Genomic DNA, 19,171 nt, shown 5'->3' on the forward strand with positions numbered 1-19,171 from the left:
AGAAGAAGACTACATATCTAAAAACAAAGCAAAAAAGTTACTACATATTGCACAGACTGCCAGGGGCATCCTCATTTTTGTCTGTCTTGTTTTAATTTCAAGCATCTAACAACAAGACAGAAAGACAACAGATGGACAACGAAGATTTTAGAGTGGCGGCCAAGGGCGGACAAACGAAGTCATGGAGGATGACCTACCAGATGGACGGACGACATTAAAAGAATAGCGACAAACTGGATTGAAGCTGCCCAGGACGAAAAAGGGTGGAGACATCTTGGGGAGGCCTTTGTCCGACAGTGGACAAATTTGGCTGTGTGGTGATGATGATCTAACAATATAATGACTTTTGAAATCATGTTATTTTTCAATTATTTCAATAAACACTGACTCATTTCTATCTAAAATCATTGATTTTTTATTTTAATGATTAATTATTTATATGGGAAATAAGCCACAATTAAAATGAAAAAAATAATTTTATTAACGTTTCGACGCCCAAATCGGGTGCCGTTGTCAAAATACAAAATATTACTAAATAAACAAAAATGTTGTTGCTAAGCAAAAAAATTCTTCTAATAATTTATTTAATCTGACTCATTTATATTGGCAATTTAGACATATTATACATTTTAAAGTAGAAGACTTTAAAATGGTATTGCCAATATTTATGAGTTGCGTTCCTGGGACGACTTACTGAAAGATAGTTCATTTGATTACATGAAATCAACCCCAACTCAAGAATATCCGTCAAAAAAAAATTATAGCATGTGACTTTAAAAAGACAACCTTTATATTAAGTCAGAATTTGGTATTATTTTTTGAGAGAAAATTTAATGTAAGAGCAAATACTTACGATGTCGGGATAGTATCACAAGGTTTTTCCCTGGTTTTCCCTTGTGATTTACTATGAAGTCTCTAACGCGAGAATTTTACTGTCGTTGCATTTGGTTGTCTTTTTAAAGACAGATCACATGCTATAATTTTTTTGTGACGGATATTCTTGAGTTGGGGTTGATTTCATGTAATCAAATGAACTATATTTCAGTAAGTCGTCCCAGGAACGCAACTCATAAATATTGGCAATATCATTTTAAAGTCTTCTACTTTAAAATGTATAATATATGTCTAAATTGCCAATATAAATGAGTCAGATTAAATAAATTATTAGAAGAATTTTTTTGCTTAGCAACAACATTTTTGTTTATTTAGTAATATTTTGTATTTTGACAACGGCACCCGATTTGGGCGTCGAAACGTTAATAAAATTATTTTTTTCATTTTAATTGTGGCTTATTTCCCATATAAATAATTAATTTTATTTTAATAGCGCATATTATACAGGGTGTCCCGAAAAGATTGGTCATAAATTATAACACACATTCAGGGGTCAAAAATACTTCGATTGAACCTAACTTACCTTAGTACAAATGTGCTCATAAAAAAAGTTACAGCCCTTTAAAGTTACAAAATGAAAATCGATTTTTTTCAATACATATATCGAAAATTATTAGTGGTTTTTTATTGAAAATGGACATGTATCATTCTTATGGCAGGAATATCTTAAAACAAAATTATAGTGAAATTTTGTCCACCCCATAAAAATTTATGCGGATTTTGTTCCCTTAAACCCCCCCAAACTTTTGTGTACGTTCCAATTAATTCATTATTTTGGTACCATTAGTTAAACACAACGTTCTTAAAACTTTTTTGCCTCTTAGTATTTTTTCGATAAGCCAGTTTTTATCGAGATGCGACTTCTTTTTCAACATATTTACGTTAAAATTTTATGGGGTTTTTGTTCCTTTAAACCCCCCAAATGTTTGTGTACGTTACAATTAAACTATTATTGTGGTACCATTTAGTTAAACACAGTGTTTTTAAAACTTTTGCCTCTTAGTCTTTTTTTTTCATAAGTCGCCTTTTATCGAGATGTAGCTTCTTTTTCAAAATATACCTAAAAATGTAAATTATAAATAAATTTTCAGATTATTAACAGGTCTCTATATAATCGTACTTACCATATACACATATGTGGTGGATTTGACAAATATTCAAAATATCTCGATAAACACTGGCTTATCGAAAAAGTACTAAGAGGCAAAAAAGTTTTTAAAACATTGTGTTTAAGTAATGGTGCCACAATAATAATTTAATTGGAACGCACACAAAAGTGTGGGGGGGTTTAAACGAACAAAACCCCCATAAAATTTTTATGTAGTGTACAATATGCACTTTAATTATTTTTAAGATGTTGCTGTCATAAAAATGCCACATGTCCATTTTCAATAAAAAATATCAGAGTTTTCGATATATGAAAAAAAATCGATTTTCATTTTGTAACTTCAAACGGCTGTAGCTTTTTTGTGTGCACTATTGTATATATGTAACTGAGGTTTAATCAACCTATTTTTGACCCCAGAATCTGTGGTATAATTTATGACCAATCTTTTCGGGATACCCTGTATATTTACTCACATATCCATACAGGCCAGGCGGTCATGTTGCCTCTATGCATTCTTAACGAAATCGGCGGTCATATACCCTTTACAGATATTTTTGTTAAGCCGTTCACGCTATGGCGTGAGTTACTAGTACAATGAGCGGCTATAGTGACCGCGGTGGAAGTCAACCTGTTAAACAACTTTTGAAGAAGGTTTAAACAACAAAGACAATCGAAGAAATAGGTCTAAAAGAAACTGTTACTGACTGCATAGAGAGAAAACAGTTTACATGGTATGGGCATATTAAAAAAATTACAGAAGAAAGGCTACCAAAGAAAGTAGTAAAATGGATAACATCGGAACACGGGAAACGAGGAAGACCAACAAATCGTGGATGGAAGGAGCTATAAGATCAATGAGCGAATGAGGATTGAGAGAAGAAGATTGTAATGATAGGACGCGGTGGCAATTGGGCAACGGACAAAGTCGTAGGACGTTCTATCTATACACATATTAGATGCCTTATTTATACACATTTACATTAAAAGCATTTTCATATGCTCCAGCCCAGTTGTAGTGGTCGATAGTCGATCGCTTGACTTCGAAATGTTTTTGGTAGACCGCACGGGGTAGAAAATCTGGATGACATAAACATAGTGTCGAGTCAGATTAGATTTTATTAACAGTCAATTTTGAGGGTCACAAAAATGGATACGTCATAAGCCAATTCCAAGCAATTTGGATGTATTCCCTATCTAATTTGGAATGGTTTGAGCTTGGTTATACAGGGTGTTTCATTGGGAAACGGAAATACTTTAACGGTGAATAGAGGTCACCGAGACGGTTCTAGATATACTACATGTTTTGCCCTGCCGACTTTTATAACCGGGTTACAGGGTGTTTTATCGATTTTGCCCATTTCTTTCCTAAGCCATAACTTTATAACCGCGCTGTATATTTCTTTGATATTTAGTACACATCTGTCTCATTCAAAACCCAAACGACCGACACACTAACCTTAAGAAAAATCCAGGTCCGGATTAACAAAAAATTATAAAGTAATTGTGACCTTAAAACAACACCCTGTATATCCAACTTTTGAAAATCTGTTTCCATATTTGAAAAGAGCACAAAAAAGTTAGTGTAATGATTTGCTTTAATTTTTCGGCCAGACAATTTTATGACTTTAATTTTGAAATTATATAGAATTTTTTAAGAACTCTGATATTAAAAAGCAGGTATTATTAACTTTTAGTTATAAATTATTAAAGTTAATGAATAAATACTCATTTTAAAAATAATCAATACTTATTTACCACATTGGAACGACCCAACTACTAATGACAAAAAAAATCCCGGTCCGGATTAACAAAAAAATATAAAGTAATTGTGACCTTGAACCAACACCCTGTATATTTAAATTTTGAAAATTTGTCTGCGCATTTTAAAAAAGCATAGAAAACTGCGATTAAAGGTTCATTTTAATTTTTTCGCCGTTGATTTAATTACATCAAAATTTAATGTTAATAAATCAATACTTATTTTAAAAATACTTAATACTTTCACTACGCTGGCTTTATGGATACTCTGGATTTGTAGCTGTATGCACATCATTAAAAATTAGAATTGCGAGAATTGGGATATTTTAATAATTTAGTAAACAATTAAAAAAAAGCTATATCTAATAAAAAAAATGTTTTAAAAAATTGAACAATTTAACATAAATTAAAAATATTTGAACTATAACAGTTGCTCAAAATGTCCGCCATTTTCTTCGATGCATTTCCTTGCTCGTTTTAAAAGATTTCTAATCGATTTTCTAATTACATTGGGGTTGTTCTTCATTTTTCTGTCAACTTATTGTGACCTTGACAGAATTAATCAATATGATTTCAAAATTGCCGTAATTAAATTATTTGCGCAAAAATTTGACATGCACCTTTTAAGGCAGTTTTTGATGCTCTTTTAAAATGCGCAGACAAATCTTCCAAATTTCTATATACAGGGTGTTATTTCAAGGTCTCAATTACTTTATATTTTTTTGTTAATCCGGACCTGGATTTTTCTTGTCATTAGTAATTGCGTCGTTAAAATGTGGTAAATAGGTATTGGTTATTTTTAAAATGAGTATGTATTCATTAACTTTAACAATTTATAACTAAAAGTTAGTAATATTTGCTTTTTAATGTAATGCTTTTTTTTAAAAAATTCAATATAATTTCAAAATTAAAGTCACAAAATTGTCTGGCCGAAAAATTGAAGCAAAACATTAAACTTACTTTTTTGTGGTCTTTTGAAATATGCAAACAGATTTTCAAAATTTGAATATATAGGGTGTTGTTTTAAGGTCACAACTACTTTATAATTTTTTGTTAATACGGACCTGGATTTTTCTTATGGTTAGTATGTCGGACATTTGGGTTTTGAATGAGCCATATGTGTACCAAATATCAAAAAAATATACAGGGTGGTTCTAAAGTTATGGCTTAGGAAAGAAATGGGTAAACTCGATAAAACACCCTGTAACTCGGTTATAAAAGTCGGTATGGTAAAAAACGTAGTATATCTAGAACCGTCTCGGTGACCTCTATTCACCATTAAAGTATTTTCGTTTCCCAATGAAACACCCTGTATAAAAATTTAGGGGTTCCTGGTTGAGTATATAAGTACGCATACGGTATGCGGCAAAATAAACAGTACTGAAATTCATATGCCTCAAATTTGTATGTGTCATGTGCCGAAACGTACTGAAAGGTTTCCGAACGTAGTTGTAACTTATGTGAAGGTCCTGATCATGTTAGGTGCTTCAGAATGGTTCTCAGTTTTGCAGAAACAATTGTTATGGTGGTGTACTATTTTCAGTCATACGAAAAAGGTCATGAAAATGGTAAAAGCGTAAAATCTACAATGATTTCAGCAGTACGGCACAACCTGTCACACTGCCAGGGAGTCTCATCGGATACTGCGCGATTATTTTGGTAGTTGTCACCCACCAGAACTAACGCCACCAGATGCGTACATATGGGGAATGCTGAAGGAGTAAAACAGATCCACCGTCTGTCATTTAGTAATTGCGGATTCGAATTAAGGATTTTTTCTTGCCAGAGGCAGTGGCAGATTTAGAGATTTGCCTTAGGAGGGAAAATTCTCTTCGCGGGGAACTTCCAACGTAAAACCAATCAAAAGACATAAAAAAGATAAACTCAGATTACATAAAATACATAAATAATAACTTATAGGCATAAGTTTCCTTAGTTTTTCTAACTACCGTGTTTATTGGGTTGAATTTGTCTTTCTGTGGTTTCTGCTTCATGTCAGCTAATACATTAAATTTTTATGTTTGAATATTTTTTTCTTTAATTTTGGATCTTCTGAGGAGGGAAAATTTCCTCATTTTCCCTCCTCGTAGGTCCGCCACTGGGTAGAGGGTATCTTGTATGTCTGTTTTATCGGGAACGTGCGTCATCGTGAATAATTTTTGCAAGTCTATATCATGTATACTAGATATATTACTAAGCATCAACCCTTCAATATTCATTTCAGTACTGTTTATTTTGCCGCATACTGTATGCTAATTTATTTATTTACTATATAAGTATTTATTTGAGTGAAATAAATAATGCAATAAATAATTTTTTATTAACATTATTTAAAATTTCGTATGCTTTATATAAAATATGCGCGTATGAATTTCATAACTTTCCGATGCACCGAAACTCAAAATTTGTATGGATAGGACAACTACCTATCGAAAATATTACCCAAGACTTCCTGACAAGATCCACTTAAAAACAGGTGATATATTGTCTTCGGATATGCCGTTCTATACGAGAATTATAGACCAGAAATAAATCTCTGGAGGCCTTGACGTGAAGCTGAAGTGAAAGTCACTTAAATATTAATGAATCCTCGAAGCCGAGTTTCCCAATACCAAAGCGACATCTTCACAAGGTCCTTTTACGGGATGCTGATTTACAGGTAGGTAATACGAATCAGTATCTGGTCAAGTAAATGCATACATCAATATGGGACAGATCTATGTGAAATATTATATTTCGTTGCTTAATACGCTCGTAAATGTTGTAGTTGGAGGATATATTCAAGTTGTACCATATTTTTGACATATAATAAAATTAGATCTAATGCACATATAAAATAGAAATAATGTATTCTTCAAACGAATGCGAGTAAACGTTTCCTCAAAAGGCGTACAAAGCAAAAGTACTGATGCATTTGTAACGATTTATAGAAAACTGTTTAATTGGGTTTTAATTCCGTCTTTTATTCAGAAAAAAAATTGTGAAACCCAGAATACATTTTTTTTATTTACATAAAGCCACATCAACCATGGACGGTTATTAGCGGATGTTGAACAATTACAATATTAATTATTACATTTTATGAAATAAATATGTATATCTTTAAGATAATTAATTGTACTGAATAAATCCTCCTTTAATATACATATTCTTTAGCTTACTTGGTTTTTCAGAAATGTTGTTGATGCTTCGTTCATACGAGTAAAGTGGACATCCTGTAAGAATGTGCTGGACTGTTATCAGGCATAAGGTTATTAAGTACTTATGAGTTAATGTTGTTTTTTACTTTCTACCTCAGAGGACGAATCAGTAACTCTGGGATGTATATGTTTTCTAAGTCTTGTTAATTTATTTTTTATGCTGCTGTCTGGAATATGACCATAAGCGAATAGTAAAATTTCTTTAAACGAATTTATATCGGTTTTGTAATTTTCTACTCTAGAGGCAGGATTTTTTGAGTTTAAAGCATTACATATAGCATCGCCAATATCTTTAAATTCTAAATTACATTTCGGGGATCTAGATTCGACTTTTAGGCTATTGATTATGTACTATCGAAAGGAACTACAACGTTAACGGAGTTTTATTATTTCATATGGTCAATGAATCTCTATATATGAAAAAACCGCGGAGTGCTACCATTTAAAGGGGTGCGTTTTTGAGAAATGGGTGAATTAGTCCCTGGGCACAGGTTACATTAGGGTGAGTTCTATGAACTTTTGATAGAAACACGTCTACATAGAAATTGTTCCTGGTTAAATTCTCTATCTAAATATACCTTTTTAAAGTCAAGGATACTTTTTTTTTACAAAAATATATCCAAAAGAAAAAGCACAAAGAAACCCAAAAGAAAGAAATTTTGTTTTTTGTCCCATAACTTTTGTTCACGGAGATATAGGTATAGACATTGCTTCACAGAAACAAACTTACATATTTTCTCTTTAAAATGATGTTTTTTAGAGGTCATTAGGATTTACAGTTTTCGAAATATGATTTTTCCAAGTTGGCCACTCACAGCAATTTTGGGCAATTTTCCTTGTTATTTAGCAAATATTGTTCTGTAACTTATTTCTACGCAACTTTAGGCATATGGAATGGTACATGTATGAGGAATAGAAACCAATTACCTTTAAAATGTTCTACTGTATAATGTTGTACGACTTCTTTTAAAGAGGGTATCTTTTTCAAGGTTTTATACTTTTAACGAGTTTTTATATTTTTTACGATTATTTTTTAAATTTCCCATTATAACTTTTTTTTCTACATTTAGGTATATATTATATAATAAAAAAGAAAGCTTATTCTGCTTGCTTTAAAATGGTGTATTATAAAAAATTCTAGGATTATTTTTGAATAAGATATGGTTTTTTCAAAATGTAATAAGTACTTGCATCGATTTTTGATTAAAGGATTATTTTTTAAATTTCTCATTACAACTTTTTTATTTGATTGTGTGTTATGATTGAATCTTATTTTTTATAGGTAATCCTTTGGATCCACTTGACTCGGCCGGGCAAACTTCAAAATATGGATTAACTCCAATATTTACTGTCAAAGCTCCTGTACCACAAGCTTTGCTTGAAAAAATAGCATGTAAATGTACCAAAGGATGTACAAAAAACTGCGGTTGTAGGAAGATAGGAATTATTTGTTCAATACTCTGCAAAGGGTGCATGTGCATGGGTACTAATTGTGGGAACTCTAAGATAACTGAGGTGTCAGAGGAAGATATTGAAGGCTAATGCTTACGAAGAGATAGACTTTGATTTTGAAAATTTTTTAAATGTCAACGTTTAAATAATTTTAACTAAAGTGATGTTTTCTAAGACTAATGTTTATGTAATTTTTGTAAAGGAAATAATTTTAAATAATACATGTAAATAATATCAAAAAATCACTCGGTTTCCATTATTTAAATATAGATGATACACCATTTTAAAGAACAGAAAATAAGCCCTCTTTATTGAGCAATATATAGTATATTCATGTACAAGAAAAAAAGTTATAATGAGAAATTTAAAAAATAATCCTAAAATCAAAAATCGTTGCAAGTACTTATTACATTTTAAAAAATAATATCTTATTCAAAAATAATCCTAGAATTTTTTGTATTACACCATTTTAAAATAAACAAAATAAGCTTTTTTATTATATACCTAAATGTAGGAGAAAAAAAGTTAGAATGAGAAATTTCAAAAATAATCGTAAAAAATGTAAAAAATGATATTTTTTTATATTAGGTATTATATAATATATAATATATTATGTAATAATATTATTTTATTTTTATATTATATTATAAAAAATCGTTAAAAGTATAAAACCTTGAAAAACCATAATCTCTTTCGAAAAGAAAAAGTTGTACAACGTTATACAGTAGACCATTTTAAAGGTAATTCATTTCTATTTCTATTACGTGTACCATTGCATATACCTATAGTTGCGTAGAAAAAAGTTACAGAACAATATTTGCGAAATAACAAGGAAAATTGCCCAAAATTGCTGTGAGTGGCGAACTTCAAAAATCATATTTCGAAAACTATAAATCCTAATTACCTCTACTAAACAACATACTAAAGAAGAAATATGTAGGTTTTTTTTCTGTAAAGTAATGTCTATACCTATATCCTCGTGGACAAAAGTTATGGGACAAAAAACAAAATTTCTTTTTTTTGGATTTCTTTGTGCTTTTTCTTTTGAATATATTTTTGTAAAAAAAAGTATCATTGACTTTAAAAAGTGATATGTAGATAGGAAATTTAACCAGGAACAATTTTTATGTAGGTATGTTTGTACCAAAAGTGCATAGAACTCACCCTAATGTAACCTGTGCCCAGGGACTAATTCACTCATTTCTCAAAAACGCACCCCTTTAAATGGTAGCACTCCGCGGTTTTTTCATATATATAAATGTCCATTGACCATATGAAATAATAAAACCCCATTAACGTTGTAGTTCCTTTTAGTTATCTTATTTTGAATATAATCAATAGCCTATTTACCTTTAATAGATTCCAGTGGTTTAAGAATATCATGTTGTGAGACTTTTGGACGCTTAACTGGATTCTTTGGTTTGAAAAAAATAGTTGGGGCGTCTGGATTTTCAGGAGTGTCAGGAGAGTCAGCAGATATTTGTCTTTTTGTTTTTTGATGAGGGGAATCAGTGTTTAAAATAGTGGTGTTATTATTTCTAGTTGTTTTATTGTAATTGTCTTGTGTGATGTAATTAGAACATTAGTAGTATGGTTATTAGAAGTTCCAGCTGCCGTTCTCGTTGGTTGGGGTTTGGTTAATAGTGGTATTCTAGGTTCAGATTCAATGGTTGTTTCACATGGTATTGCTTGCGATAAAACCGGACAATCTATGACCTATGACAATATATGACGATGACCTTTTGTCATGCACTTAGAGCGGTTTAAATTGTCTCTGGATAGATATATTCGATTGTTGGTGTTGTCGAAAGATATTATAATGAAAAATAAAACGGGATAATACCCGAAGGTTGGCTGTATACCATCTAGTTAAATAAAATTAACATGAAGTAAAACTCCCTAGTGTAGTTGGTATATTTAATTAATATATTTAATTAATATACCAACTACACTAGGGAGTTTTACTTCATGTTAATTTTATATTATAATGAAGTCTGGTAGACTTATATTTTCATTAGGAGTGATAAAAATTTGACGACGGAAACTTAATACGTGGTTATAAGCAATATCCGGTACTCCAACTCGCAGAAACGTTATCTGAGATACTGCATAAAGCCCCAATTTTTTCAACTCATCTTCTAGTATTCAATTTGGTATAGTGGGCCCAGTGGGAGAAACATTCGAAATGATCAGTCTTGTGGCAGGATTAATTAAACGTCTTATTTCGACTACGGTATTGTTGATGGGTAACGATGTGTGTGATTTTAGCAATGTATTGACGACTTCAGTATTTGCATGATAGACACAAATTCTGTTGTTAGAGATGCAAGATACAAATAATACATTTTTGGGTTGTACTGGATTTCCTATTGCAATAATATACACTGCTAGTCAAAAGTCGGTACCCCCCCTCGTATCTTTTGAACGGTTATACCTATAATAGTGAAATTTGGAAGAAGGAAATAAACGGACGTAGGCTTCTTAACTAGTCATGACAGGTGACGTAATTATGACAGATGACTTTACAGTGCCACTGTGACAGATAATTTTAAATGGGACCTTATGGCAAGTGATACCTCGTTTGAAAGGTATTGAAAATACCTATTCAGCCATACTAATTTTGTTTGAGTTTAAGCTAATTTTAATGAATAAATGAAATAAACATAAAATTGTAGTTTCGCATTTAATTAATCAAAATTCAAAATTCCGCATATGATTACTTGTCAGAAAGGTTGACGTTGACCTAAAAACTACTAGATAATTGAAAAACGTCAACTTTTTTTACAAAAAAAACCATAGGCGGACATTTGAATTTTTATCAATTAAATGCGAAACTACAATATTATATTTATTTAATTTATTCACCAAAATCAAGATCAACTAAAACCCAAAAATTTAGTATGACTGAATAGGTATTTTGAATACCATTCAAACGAGGTATCACTTGCCATAAGGTCCCATTTAAAGTTATCGGTCACAGTGGCTCTGTAACGTCATCTGTCACTATTACGTCACCTGTCATTGCTAGTTAAGAAGCTTACGTCCGTTTATTTCCTCCCTCCAAATTTCACTATTATATGTATAACCGTTCAAAAGATAAGAGGGGGGGTACGGACTTTTGACTAGCACTGTAGTCGTGTATTTTGACTCCATTTAGAGCAGATAGAACAACGGCTTGATTTTTTGTTGGGTATTTTAATGAGGTTACAGCATTGGAATAAAATATGAACTTGGTTGATTATTATTAGAATAATTAAGTCCAACAGAATCTTTATCCATTTTTATATATATTTTTCATACCTCGCTATAAATTATTTGGAGATGATACTATTTTCACAAGAACGAAACGACAATGAGCTGCCGATAAAAACGTACTTGTTACGATGAATGTGTAATACTCACAGTTGTGCTTTTTTCCGTAGAAAGTCACTGTAACTAGAGTGTTCAACTGGTATAATATTCATGCATTTATTTAATATATTTCGAACACGGGTAGATGTGGTAGCGGGTAGATACTTCTCTGCGATCCCGGTAGGGAATAGATCTACTTCAGGAATAGCACACCTGCCCTACGCGAGCTCGTGGATTTCCCCAACATCTCTTTACCGGGGAAACCATGTCCAAACCCAAAGCATTCCCATCTTCACCATTTCCTCCTTCCACATCCTAACCAACTCGCCAACACGCACTAGCCAAGCGTGGCGTTTTAATGGCTAAAACCTCAAAGGCAAATTTCCATGAAAGATGAAACTACTGAACGGTCCTCAGTCTCCGGCGGCTCCAACACCTCCAGCCAAGGCAGCGAGTGGAAAAGGGTTGGAGCAGAGGGTGCTAAGAATCCCTGGAAAAGATCAGGCTACCACAAAGAACGACAAATGCATATCACCGCATATAATCTTAGAACCCTTATATCGGACCAGAAGATGGTGGAACTGGAGGAAGAACTGAAAACAATAAAATGGGACATCATCGGCCTCAGTGAAATCAGACGAAGAGGAGAAGCTCAAATTACCTTTAAATCGGAGCACTTATTTCATTTTAGAGGAGAAGAAGACACTTCAAATGGTGGAGTAGGATTCATTATACATATAGTTCAGAGAAATAAGGGAAAAAAATATCGTGTTGGTGACACAACCCCCTCCAGGCCGAAACCAAATTTTTCGAGTAATATGGTCATCTACAGTAATAACCTATATGTTTCCTGCAGCCGATTTTGATGATATACATAGTTATAAACAAATGAAGATCAAAAAACGGTAAATTTTCGCTTTTTTCGTCTATTACTAAAAAATTGGGCATTTTAAACAAATTTGAGAGTAATACACTCATAAACCGTATAAAAAACTTCAATATGGCGTTCGCTGAATATGTGTATCCTTATTGGTTGCTTAGAAAATTACCAAATAAATCATAAATTTTGAGTTTTTATAAATATTCATAACTTATGTAAAAATTAACTTAGAACCTTCTTATTACACGGAATGCTGAGACTTATGGTGCTTAAATCATAACCTAAATTTCAAAGCAATTGGTCAAATAGTTTAAAAGTTATTTAATTTGTTTATCCAAAATTAATTTTTTTTGCAACACTGTAAGTCAGAAAATGATGAAGTTACAGTAATATTTTGGAAAGTTTATGAAAGAAGAAAATTTACAGTATTTATTTAATTTAAAAAAAATGACAAAAAATAATGATAAATATTGCAAAATAATTTTGCAAAAACATGTGAATTAAAAAAATGGGGGGGCTAACTTTGTCCCTAAATGTCCTAGAACAGTTGTTTTTCTTTCTAAATGTGTATAAAAGTTCAGTCTTTCTAAATGTGAAAAAATAATTTTTCTATGGGTAACAGTTAAAAAGTTATTCTAATTTTTTTTAAGTAAGCAAAAAATCGACATGTTTTTGCAAAATAATTTTACACTGTTTAAAATTATTTTTTGTCATTTATTTTTAATTAAGGTAATAGTATAAATGTTCTTCTTTCATAAACTGTCTGAAGTATTATTGTAACCTTGTAATTTTCTGACTTATAGTGTTGCAAAAAAAATAAATTTTGATAAACAAATTAAATAACTTTTAAACTATTTGACCAATTGCTCTGAAATTTAAAATATAATTTAAGTACAAGAAGTCTCGGCATTCCGTGTAATAAGAAGATTCTAAGTTAATTTTTACCTAAGTTATGAATATTTATAAAAACTCCAAATTTATGATTTATTTTGCAATTTTCTAAGCAACCAATAAGGATGGACATATTCAGCGAATGCCATATTGAAATTTTTTATACAATTTATGAGTTTCTTACTCTCAAATTTGTTTAAAGTGCTTAACTTTTTGGTAATAGACGAAAAAAGCGATAATTTACCGTTTTCCGATCTTCATTTGTTTATAACTATGTATATCATCAAAATCGGCTGCAGGAAACATATAGGTGAATAATATAGATGTCCATACTACTCAAAAAATTTGGTTTCGGCCTGGAGGGGGATGTGTCACGAGAAAACTCTTATTTCTCTGGACTAATAGAAAGCACGCCCAAAATATAACTAAAATTAACAGCAAAAGTCCCAGGATTGTGTACCTCATCTTCAAACTAAATGCAAGATATAACCTTTAGACAATCCAGACGTATGCTCCAACAACTAGCCACTCGGATAAAGAAACTGAAATATTTTATGACGACCTACAAGCAGCATTACATACTACACCAGCATACTACACAATAGTTATGGGCGACTTTAACGCGAAAATGGGCTTTAAACAAGATGATGCAGAAGTAGCAATGGGCAAGTATGGCTACGGCGAAAGAAATGAACGTGGGCAAAGACTGCTTAACTTCTTACACCAGGAAAATTTATCCGTGATGAACTCTTTTTTCGATAAAAAGCCTCAGCGTAAATGGACATGGATAAGCCCAGATGGCAGTGTCAAAAATGAGATAGATTTTATCATAACGAACAGAAAAGAAATAATTAAAGATATTGAAGTACTTAATAAATTTTCGATAGGAAGCGACCACAGACTAATCCGAGCAAGGATACAATTAAATGTCAACTTGGAAAGAACAAAGATGATCTTCAAAACACGAAAGAAGAAATGGATTCGCCCAGAAAACAACGACCTCTATGAAGATATACTAACCAGACGTATATAAGACTTAGAAAACGAAATAGAAGACATCGAACTAGCAAATAATCTCATAACGGAGGCACTTAAAGAAACCGAAAGGGAGTGCTGCCCGACGGTCGTGACCCATAAAGAAAAATTGAGCCAAAATACCAAAGAGTTAATAAGTAAAAGAAGACAACTGACGGAAAAATACGACTCCAACTACACAACACTGAAGAAATTAAATAAATATATCCACCGGTCAATCCGAAAAGACATAAGAGAAAATAACTCAAATAATTCAAGAAAACAAAAGTTTAAAAGTCTTGCGGCGAAATACGAATAACATTGGCAACAAAAATATGTACAGAATAAGAAATAAAGACAACAGCATTGCTGCGGATAGAGCCTAAATCCTTAAGGTTGTCGTGTCGAATCGTTTTATCGCGAAATGTATGAGAGCACCAACGCAAGGCAAGATCAGCTCCTGTCCAAAATCACAAACCAGGGATCAGAATTAATGCCAGAAGTAACACCATACGAAGTTAAAAAGACACCTTCAGGAATGAAAAATAATAAATCCCCTGGCGATGACGGAGTAGTGATCGAGGCAATCAAACAAGGTGGAAATAAAATTATCCAGGTTTTGGCCAAACTTTTCACCGAATGCATTTACCAAGGAAAAACGCCTTCTCAATGGAACAATGCAGTCATTGTTTTATTGCACAAGAAAGGTGACATAACTGATCTAAAAAACTACCGTCCTATCAGTCTGCTATCACACATATATAAACTTTCACAAAAATTATCAAAAAGAGACTGGAGGCTAAGTTAGACTTCTATCAGCCTAGAGAACAAGCTGGCTTCAGATCCGGATACAGCACTAACGACCACTTACTGGTAATAAAAAACTTGATCGAGAAGTCTGCGGAATACAACAAACCATTGGCACTGATATTCGTGGATTACGAGAAAGTGTTCGATACCATAAACCAGCAGAAAATGTTAAAAGCATTGACAGAATGCCGAATAGATTATCGCTATACTAACATGATAAAATATATCTACCACAACGCAACGGCTAGCGTAAGACTATCTGATCAACAAACAAATAAATTCTGTATACAGCGAGGAGTACGGCAAGGAGACACCATCTCACCAAAGTAGTTCACAACCCTTTTAGAACACAGTTTTAAGAAGGCAGATCTGAACGAATATGGTATCAACATAAATGGAGAGAAGCTCAGTCATTTGAGATTCGCAGATGACATCGTCCTTATAGCCGATCGTATGGATGATACAATAATAATGTTGAACAAGTTATATCACGCTTCCTTAGATGTCGGACTAAAGATTAACATCAACAAGACGCAAATAATGACTAATCTGGTGCTAAGTCGTAATATTGTTCTTGATGGAATGAATATTGAGCAGACTGCATCTTATAAGTACTTGGGACATGAAATTCGATTGGGAAGAGATAACCAGACGTGCGAGCTCCCACGTCGCATAGGATTAGCCTGGAGAGCGTTTGGTAAACTGAGCTATGTATTTAAATCGGACTTACCCATATGCCTGAAAAGGAAAATCTTTGACCAGTGTGTATTGCCTGTACTCACTTATGGAGCGGAAACATTAACACTCACAAAAAAGGTAGTGAACAAGATTCGCATAACTCAAAGGGCTATGGAGCGCCAGATGTTGGGTGTCTCCCTGAGGGACCGAATCCCAAACGAAGAAATACGTCGTAGAACAAAAACAGCGGACGCCGTCGAAAGAATCGCGTCGCTCAAGTGGAATTGGGCAGGACACGTCAACAGATTGTCAGACAACTGATGGACAAAACGTATTGTCGAGTGGAGGCCACGAGAAGAAGCACTACGGAGCAGAGGACGACCACCAACCAGATGGGCTGACGATCTGAAACGTATTGTCGGCAACTGGATGCAAACCGCACAAAATACAGAAAGATGGAAACAGCTGAGGGAGACCTATGTCCAGCAGTGGACGCGTGCGGGTTGATGATGATGATTTCGTACACAATTTTATATAAATCTGGAAGTAAATTAATTACAATCTGACTTTGACAGTTATTTTGACAGTTCTCCCCCAGAATACCTTAAAATTATTTGGTTCCTGTATCCATGAATTAATTGCGAAATATCAGAATGACGCTGTGTTATTCTCAAATTAACAGTAGTAATTGCACAAGAGCTCTAAAATTATTGAATTTTTCCCGAGCGTCACTTTGACAGTTTTAATTTCACAAGCCGAAGGCGAGTGAAATTATTTCAAAGTGTCACGAGGGCAAAAATTCTATATTAATTTTAGAGATCGAGTGCAATTTGTTGCGATTATTTCATGAATAAAACTGTTCAAAACCAAAATTTTATTGTAATTTATTTATGTAAGTGTACAAATTAGTAGATACAATTAAACACACAGTTGTTATAAATATTTCACGGTTGAAAGTCATCACTTTTATAATTTTTAAAACATTAATTGTCATTAATGTCACTGAATGTATGTTTTCGTAGCAGCGAAGGGTATCTGACGTATATACTTGACGACGGGAAATTATCAAAAATTATGGGGTATAATATCACAAGAGAGTGAGAATAAATTGAAAATAATGCGACAGTTTTTCGAAAATTTGTTGTTTGGCAATAGACACGAGAGCCCGCAGGGCTCGAGTGGCTATTGCACAATGACAACAAATTTGAGTAAAAATGAAGCATTATTTTCTTATTTATTCTTACTGTCGTGTGATATTCGTAAGATTATTTTTTTATACGTATATTATGGATATTTTCTTAAATGTGACAGTTGTCAAAACTAGGAAACTGGTTGCCATTAAACAGAAACAATCTACTTAAAAAAATTCTATCGGTAATTTTCTACAGTAGATAATTCTCAGTATAATTTTAATCTGATTGGACAGAATTAAACACGTGATCAAATATCTTACTATACGATTGAAAGTTAAAATCATCAAAAAATAATCGATTTAATTTAGATTTCTGTAGCTTTCTATTGGTCAGAATCTCCTATGAATGAAATAATCATCATAATTTATTTAAAATGGAAGTTTGTGTAATCATTTTAATGATTTATAGAAAGCATTTTGGAAGATTTCTTTATTTAAGGAAAATATGCCTTGTAGAGCATGATAAGTGTTTGTTATTTGCCGAGGAACTGCGACAAATAAATGGTTGATGTGTGAGAAGCGACCTTGTTTCGTGATTGGCGGAACAAATCACAATTAAGTGCTTTGTTAACAAGTTGACTGCCAACGTCCAGTATACTAGAAGACACGGTTTCTAATAAGAGCCCACGTCTTGGACCCCCATTTAGTGTTAAATATACGTGTTCCTTTAAACGGCGGGAACTAGCTCTATATTACAGATTTTAAAACGGGCCATTTAAATAAATAAAATATATTATGCATGTTAAGTTTTTCTTTATTTTTTTGCTCTCCCAAGGGCGGATTCACATTAATAAAAATTTATATTGTACGTTGTATTTGACACAAATTTGCTCGTGTGCGTTGAACTTTTTGTCGATGTGGACTGTGAGCCGCATGGATTAACGCAAAAATATTTTCGTGACGAACAACGCACGCTATCCGTCATGCTGTCGGTTTTTCAGTTGACTTCAAAGAAATTTTCGCCGCACAGCAGTGTTAATGTGGACTTGATTATTCACTTGTCGCTAAGAGGATTCGGCGGTTCAACACACAAAATAAATATTTACGTCGTAAATATACTTGACCAGCTTTAGATTTGTGCTGAAAATATTTTTTTGTATTTTAAAATACCCGCACGCGCACAAATTTGTACTGATGTGGACCTTTAGAATGTTATTTTGAATTTTATTCAAGAAGAAAAATGTGTAGCAAACATATCAGCAGCATGTAACAGACTTTGGTTACCAATACTAAAAGACGTCAATAACAAGAATATACCAATAATAGCGGAGTAAAGGAATGCGGAGAACAAGTCGTCTACAATCTCATTCACAATAAATAAGCAACACGCAATACACTACCATAAATCTATGTTACAAAACTTAAAAAACTTAAGTTACACAATAAGACCTTCGACACGGATTACAGAATTAACACAAATTAACAGATAAAACCAGTCAGAACTTAATATGCCTAGGGTAATAACACCAGCCTCAATTTTTGTTTGAACTACACACATGCAGTGGCCTACAAGATATTGGCCAAGTATGTCAATTTTAAAAAAGGCATACAGTTGAGTCCACGAGTCTTTACCCGTGCGTCATCATTTAAAGCATACGAAATAAGTCGGAAATTTAATAAACGCAACAGCAAGTGACAGAAGTATTGTTCCGATCACGGGTTATAGTATAAAATTTAACGTTATAAAATAAATAGAATGTCAAATTTAAGTTTTGCTTTAAAATTTTGGTGCATAATAACAGCTACATTTGAAGTAGCTTAATAAATTCTTTTATTATGATTGATGAATAAATACATAAACAATTTCACCGGAGGGAACGCAGACGTTCGGATACAATTAGCATCTCTTTGCCAAGATAATTACATCGACTTTGCAAACTAACAAGACACTTACTCAACACACACACTACACATGACACTAGGTACCCAACTGCAAAAATTCA

Source organism: Diabrotica virgifera, chromosome 6 (genome assembly GCF_917563875.1).
Source record: "Diabrotica virgifera virgifera chromosome 6, PGI_DIABVI_V3a".
Taxonomy (NCBI): domain Eukaryota; kingdom Metazoa; phylum Arthropoda; class Insecta; order Coleoptera; family Chrysomelidae; genus Diabrotica; species Diabrotica virgifera.